The 7,047-nt window shown below is 48.6% G+C and overlaps 1 long non-coding RNA gene across 4 annotated transcripts; it reads right to left on the bottom strand.

Annotated features, from left to right (window-relative positions):
* Positions 1–496: 496 nt before the first annotated feature.
* Positions 497–6,695, bottom strand: LOC119156761. 4 transcript variants are annotated; one of them, XR_005107277.1, is made up of 5 exons: positions 6,573–6,695; positions 5,706–5,753; positions 4,756–4,954; positions 2,622–4,386; positions 497–1,636 (listed from the first exon to the last, which is right to left on the bottom strand). It is a non-coding gene; the product is annotated as an uncharacterized LOC119156761 (long non-coding RNA). The 4 variants fall into 4 exon arrangements; XR_005107279.1 differs by lacking the exon at positions 4,756–4,954 and having other exon boundaries at positions 497–1,103; positions 1,207–1,636; XR_005107276.1 differs by lacking the exon at positions 4,756–4,954.
* Positions 6,696–7,047: the final 352 nt, after the last annotated feature.

Raw genomic sequence — 7,047 nt, 5'->3', positions numbered from 1 at the left:
GGACAGAAGGATCAGTAGTGGTTAAAGTTCCCTTTGCAATAGCAGATTTCAGCAATTGGAAACAGGCAGTGGGTGACTGTTAAGATAACCCGAACAAATGGCCCAGGCCTTTGAGATTTTGATAAAACTCCCAAACCCAGATTGTAGTGATCTAGACGCTGTGATGGGAGAAGTGTTTGATTCTGCTGATATGGATATGATCAAATGAGCCATAAGAAATAAAGTACAGGGTCAAATATCTACAGGGGTTTTACAGGGAGCAGTAGAAGATCATTTTCCCCTGGAAAAGCCTGCCTGGGACCTGAATATTCCTGTCCATAGGGCCAGGATGGAGAGCTATTGGCAATTAATTTTGTTTGGCATTAAAACTGCTATCCTGAAAGCTATAAATTGGTCTAAATTATACAAGATAAAACAAGACCAGAAGGAAAACCCTACTGACTTCCTGAATAGACTAAAAGAGGCAGCCAGAAAGTATGCTACACTGAATACAGAATCAGATGAAGGACAACAGCAATTCCTTTATTTATGGCCAAATCGTTTAAGGATATAAGAAGAAAACTACCACAGTTATAAAATGAGGATGCTCAGAATTTAGAAAAAATGTTGAATGTGGCGTGGATGAAGGGCACTTCAGGTTTAAGGGGGTTTAGGGTTTTTAGCGGGTTTAGGGAGTTTAGGTTTAAGTGGGGTTAGGGTTTAGGGTTGGGGTTAGGCTCTTAGCGTTAGGGGTGTCTTAAGGTTAGGGTTGTTAGAATTTGGGTTGCCCTCTTAGGGTTAGGCTTCCTAGGGTTAGGTGAATTGATATCACCTAGGCTCTTTTATCTTTATGCTACTCTTTTCCAATAGCCATGATGTTTTTTTCACCTCTCAGATGGGCGAAGTGTGTGGTTGTAGAATGGTAGTGCTTGTTTTGTCTGTGGGGCACAAAAAAAAGGGCATACTGGAACCCCACTGTTACAGATCTGAACGTTAAAGCTTGATCTGTTCAGGCATTCCTGCTTGGCAGCATTTAATCCTGGCCACAGAAAGGCAATTCTGAGGTCCACGCGTAGGTGATATTCAGGTCAGTTGAGTAGCTTAGTAGCAGGCTACTTCTAGATCTAACAAAAAAGAGTTAACAGAATAGTGATTTGAAAAAGTGTTTGTGAAACACCAGAATACAGTAATATTATCCAGAAATCCTGTTTTTTGCATCTCGCCTACATTCTCATTGTTTCTTCACTCCTTTCCTGTTTGCATAGGTGAAATGGATCAGCACTTCATCTGACAAGTTGTTTCTCTTCCCTTCCTCCTGAAGGGGAGGCAACTCCCTGAAACTCTTGGACTTTTTTGTTTTGGTGATACCTTGATGGAACAGATAAGAGGTAAGGAGCATTAGATGCGGGAGCTGGAGCAGTATCAGAAGACTGAAGCCTATGAAGTCTTTAGCAGGACAGCACAGGACAGACAAAAAGGCAAATGACACAGACAAGGTATTGAATGGGACAAATATATGGGCCTAGAACAATAGAAGATTCCCAGCTGGTTGTGCAGACTGACACTCATTTACAGCCTTTGATTTAAAGGCTTTTTAAAATGTGAATGCTCATCTCAGGGAGCTCATCTGTGGGCACAAGTCAGAACATTTTTCTTCCTGCAAATCAAGGTTTCATAAATGTTACATATAGCAATATACACTAGAAACCGTAATCTTCATCAGCAGTGACCAAACCATTGTTAATTGTTCGTTCTCCATTGTTCTATTATTGCTTGCTAAAGAAAATGTGTTTTGAATTAAGAAATGCAAAGTGCTGAAGCAGCTAAGTGGCAGAACCAGGCCTCGGCCCTAGCATAGCCCTAATCCAAGGCTGGTTTAAAACCCAGTCCAGTTAATCAGTGGGAGAACAGAGAAACAACAGATGATCAATTTGTGCACACAGGTGCTCTCAAATGCAGGTGTTTTTAGAAAAACTGGCATATGTGAATAGGAATTGCTTGTTCAAAGACTAAGTGCACTTGAAGGAGTGTGTGAGTTAAAGCAGGCAGAAAGAAGATCAAGATCCAAGTGTTACAGATCTGCTAATAAGTTAGAATTAATTGACTTTATTTGATTTTATAAAATCATTTGGAATAAGAAATATATTTTAGTGAAACTTGTAGTTGCACAGCAAAAGCTGCTATGAAATCCTTTGTACAGCCCTGTACCAAGGCCAGAAGAATGGGCTAGAATCATTGCTTAAAACTTAGGTAACAAATTTGGGATTTTACAGATTTCTTTGTATTTGACTAGTCTTCTGTATGTAGAAAGTGTATTGAAGTGTCAGAATATAGAATTAATGGGAACTGGGGAGAGTCAACTGGAACAACCTGTAGTTACCTGCCAAGAAACTGTGAACTTTAGTAAAAGGTAATTCTGGCAGGGGGAGATTGCGACCACTGACTCATATACCACCTACCCAAATCATACCCCAGACCCATTTCTGGACCTTTCTAACCTTTACTGTGCAGAATTGGATATGGGAGGAGACTATGTTAATGATTTTCAGGAAACACTATGATTATGCATGAATAAGTTATATATAAGATGTATGATTTTGAAACTTGGTGTGCATTGATCGTGAGGAGACTCACTCACACACCTGGCTGTCAATAAAGAAGCGTCTGCTTATCTACATCACATTGGTGTCAACAAGTTCTTCATTCTGAGATTTCAGTGACACAAGGAAGAGCCTGGAACAGAGGCAGAGACTGGAACTGAGCAGGTGAATCAACTGGGACAGTCAGGTGATGGATTCACAGAACCAACAGGACCAAGGAAACTCTTAAAAACTTCAGACATTGACTAATGATCTGGTAAGTGTATATAAGCTGTGCTGTATCGCTTGGTTCTCTGCCACTCGCTGGGGTGGTGGCCCAGCTCTGAGTCGTGACTAAAGCAAGCCCAGCGGTAACCACATCTGCGTGCATTTTTCCTTTACCAGTCAATACTGCTATAGTTGCCATTTAAATAACTGTCTGAACATCAAGTGTTACTAACAGAAACTGATGTGTGGACACATCCAATCCAACTAGTCACACTGGTGCTGGAAATCAAACTAGCCATATACTTTTTCCAGACAGCAGAAGAAATTGCTCGTTGCATGCAATGCAATTTGATCGCTTTCAAAATGCCTCTCCTGGATGAGACTGTTTGCTCCCTGCAAGTTTCTCTTACTCTCCCTTGATAATATAAGGAGCAAGAGCAACCTGTTCAGACAGAGTAATCCCAGTGGAGGCTGGCGACACAAGTAAGGCAGGAGGCCTACATGTGGTAACAGAGAATTAGATACAGAAAAGCAGGGTTTGACCTCAGACATTACATTCACCACACCACAGCCTCTGAATACAAAAAGGCTGCTAAGTGACACAACAGTAAGAACGCTATCACCTCACTTCTGTGACAACAGGAGAAGCTCTCATACCTACCCACTGTTCAGCTCTAGGCTTAGTTTAGCCTTTCAGCACAGAAAAGTTAAATCTGAGTTACAACAAATCAGCAAGTTTAGTTCATGCCAATACACAGAACTACACTATCTCCCAGAACAGAAAATAAGGACCTCACGTGTTAGAAAGACAAAGTTGGGACAGTATTACTGTTAGATTGCAAAACTACCAGAATTGTTCCTGGTTTGTATTGAAGTACAACAGTAAGTCATAACATGTAAAAAAAAGCAGAGGAGAGGTTTATGTAGCCAAGGACCACTTACTCACAAGTTGTAACTGATCAATCAACTCAAACCTATGAATCGGGTATGCATTAACACACACAAAGCAAACGTAGTAAGAAACAAGTTTAGGCTTAAGGGTCAAGTCAGTGGAGTCTTCCCTGGAGAGAGGCTCTTTAACCAGCTCATCCCATTTGTCAGCCTCCTAGGATTTAAAGGTGCAACCAAAGTCAATTTTTGCCAGACCAGCTGCTTGATTTCTAGTAGGAAAAGCCTGTTCACTCAGCAGCTTTGCTCCTGAAATGCATCAATGAGTCCTCGTCCCAGTTTCAGAGGGACCAGGCAAAGACTTGCCTCGCAACAGTACTGAGTATAATATATATATACACACACACACACAGAGGAGCTTGTCTGATCTGCCAGTGTAATAGATTTGTGTCCTATAAACTCTTCAAGAGTTTGTGGTGTTTAAAATGCTGTGAATTCAGATGTCCCTTGTTCCCATGAATATCATAGCAGGCATATGGTGATGGAAAGGCTATGAGAGCATCCATCCAAGAATGGCAGAATAGCATCTTACAGTGTCTGTTGGCTTCTGGAGTCACACGATTGGCAGCTTTATCCAAGTGCTGTTTAAACTGCTTGTGCTCTACATCCAGCTGCTGTTCTCCTGCTACGTCCATGGCATAGATGCTCAAATCTGAAAGCAGCGAGCAAGGAAAGCGGTCTATGAACACACAAGTGTTATGGCCTGTGGCAAGCTGAGGAAATGAAAAGACAGAATCTTTCAGCCAGCAGGGTAAGAATGTGCCAAACCGGGAGAGCATATGTGGCTAGGGTCAAGTGACCAACAGGGAATAAAACACACGGTGCAGCACGCTAAATGGCCCTCCCAGGTAGGGGGTTTGGTTTGGTGTCCCAGAAGGACCGTTTTCAACTTCCAAGAAAGCATTACTCTGAAAGGTAGATGCCCTTAAGGCAAAAAGCCAAAAGCAAACCCCTCAAAGCCCAGAACCATTTTCAGGAACACAGGAGTTAAGCCTAAAATTGGTTGAAAGCTGCCTCCTACCTCTTCCCCTGCCACCTTTCCCCCTTCAACATCAGCACATTTTCTTGTGATCCCTTTTCACAAAAAGATGGAGGCCTGTGGTATCAGCTTGGTACTGAAGCACCACGATGCGTTTGCTGGCTACATGCTCTCTTAGAAGGCTGACAGCTTCTCTGCACACAACAGCTGAGGCTTCCAATCTCTCTGGCCTTCCCACACCCTGTGAAACGTGAGGAAGGCAAAGACCGGTAACATCTCGGGGAGTCAGGGGGAAGTCAAGATGCACTACATTCAGAGCCCAACGCATTACCCAAAGGAATTACCACAACAGAACAAGTGGCAGGAACGATCGGTAGACAGGCGGATAACATGCACAGCAGTAATACCCAGTCAGACTTGAAGGACTTCCAGTCACTTCATCCTGCAACTTTGTTTTGAATTTAGTTAAAAGGTAATCAGATTCTTAACGCTCATTCTGCTTTTATAACTTCTGGAGAAAGGCTAACATGTGGCATTGGCATTATAGTCAGAATTCAAGTACCAAAATCACGGCAAAGCTGTGCCTTGTCAAGCGACTTCCAAAGCAGGCTCTGGAGCCTTTCAACAAGACAGTCAAGTCTGGAGTCCCAAGGGAACTCTGTGCCAGCTCTGTCAGTGCGACTGAGCTCTCTGACAAAGTACACCGCCGTACAGAAATGTAAGTGGGTTTATACTTCAGGCTCATTTACAATCTAGAAAAATAATACTGCCCGACTGGACGCGCTGGTTTAAATGCCCAACAGGCCTGGCTGCGTAACCACGAGGGACCACCAATTCCTCCCCGGCTGTTGACCAAGCAGCAGCGCAGCACTTCGAAGCAGCGGGCACACACAGCCTTGTGGCCCTCGGCGAGTACAAAAGTTATCCCTCCACAGTCAGCAGTCTGACTCACAAGCACAAGACATATGTACAAAAGTAACATCTAGACTGACCTTCAGTTTAGCTCCCCTTGATCTGTCAACGTACAATTCCGGATGAACCTAGGTACAAAGAAAAAACAAAAGAGCCCCGTTTCACTCGGGAACAAACCAAAAGGCCTCTTCCCCTCGGCTGCTTTGGCTCAGGAGCTGACTGTAACGACACAGGATCAGCGAGACCCCTGAGCTGCTGCCTCCCAACCCTCCCCGGCAGTTAATCGCTTGCCCTTTGCAATACTTTTTAGAGAAATCAGCAGTCGGGGGCGAGAGGCGGGGATTCCACCGCCAGCTTGCTTTTCCTTCCCTTGGCCGCTCGCAGGGACGGGAAGAGGCTCCTGAGCCACCCCCCTGCGACAGCGTTACCGCAGGCCCCAAGGCAGCCTCTACGGCCCGCGGGGGCCGGCAGCCCCAGCCCGCTGCCACGGCCCCGGCCAGCGGCTGGGGGAAAGACAAAGCCCCGCGCAGGGCTGCGGCGGCTGCGGCGGCTGCAGCGGCTGCCCGGAGGCGGCGGGGGGGGCGGCAGGGCGCCGCGGGCCGACCCCCCTCCTGGGCCCCGCCGCCACAAGGGAGCACCGGGGCCGCCCCGCTGGCTGCCGCTCCTCGCTTCCTCGCTGAGGTAGCGGCGCAGCTCCGAGAAAAAAAACAAAAGGCAGCCCCGTGAGCAGCCCGCTGACCACCGTCACTGCCGGGGAAACGAGAACCGCCGGCAGCCCCGCCGGGCCCGGGCCGGGCCGCCCGCCTCAGCCCGCCCGCCGCCGGCACCAGGCGCTCCCTGTCGCGGCCGAGCGCCGGCCCGCCACCTCTCCCGCAGCCGGCCGCAGCCCGACGGCCGTGCCCGGGCTCACCCACCGGTCCCCGGCCGCCCACAGCCCGACCGCTCACCCAGCGCACCGCTGCACATCCCTGCCCAAAAGTCTTCCAGGCTCCCGGCGAACGCCCCGCACCGCCACCGCCGCTCCAGCGCGCCGCGCGGGCCGGAAATGAACCCACCTTCTGGGGCCGGCCCCGCCCCCGCCCCTCCGGCCCCGCTGGGCGACGCAGCCCGGAGCCGGCCCAGGAGGGGCTGTGGCTGCCGTTCTGCGCCTGGGCGCGGAGGGGCTCGGTGCCGCCACGGGCTCCCCTCAGCCTGCCGGCCTAGCAAGGTGACCCACCCACATCCCGCCCCGTTCCCGAGCCGGCAGGGCACCCAAAGGCCCCCCGAATCGACACCGGCCTACCGGCCTAGCAAGGGGACCTGACCCCCCCTCCCCCCCGTACCCGAGCCGGCAGACCCCCCCGGCCCCCCGACTCGACGCCGGCCTGCCGGCTTAGCAAGGGGACTGGACCCCCCTCACCCTGACCCATACCCGAACCGGCA

This window comes from Falco rusticolus, chromosome 13, assembly GCF_015220075.1.
Source record: "Falco rusticolus isolate bFalRus1 chromosome 13, bFalRus1.pri, whole genome shotgun sequence".
Classification (NCBI taxonomy): Eukaryota; Metazoa; Chordata; class Aves; order Falconiformes; family Falconidae; genus Falco; species Falco rusticolus.
This window is presented reverse-complemented; position numbering and strand designations above follow the sequence as displayed.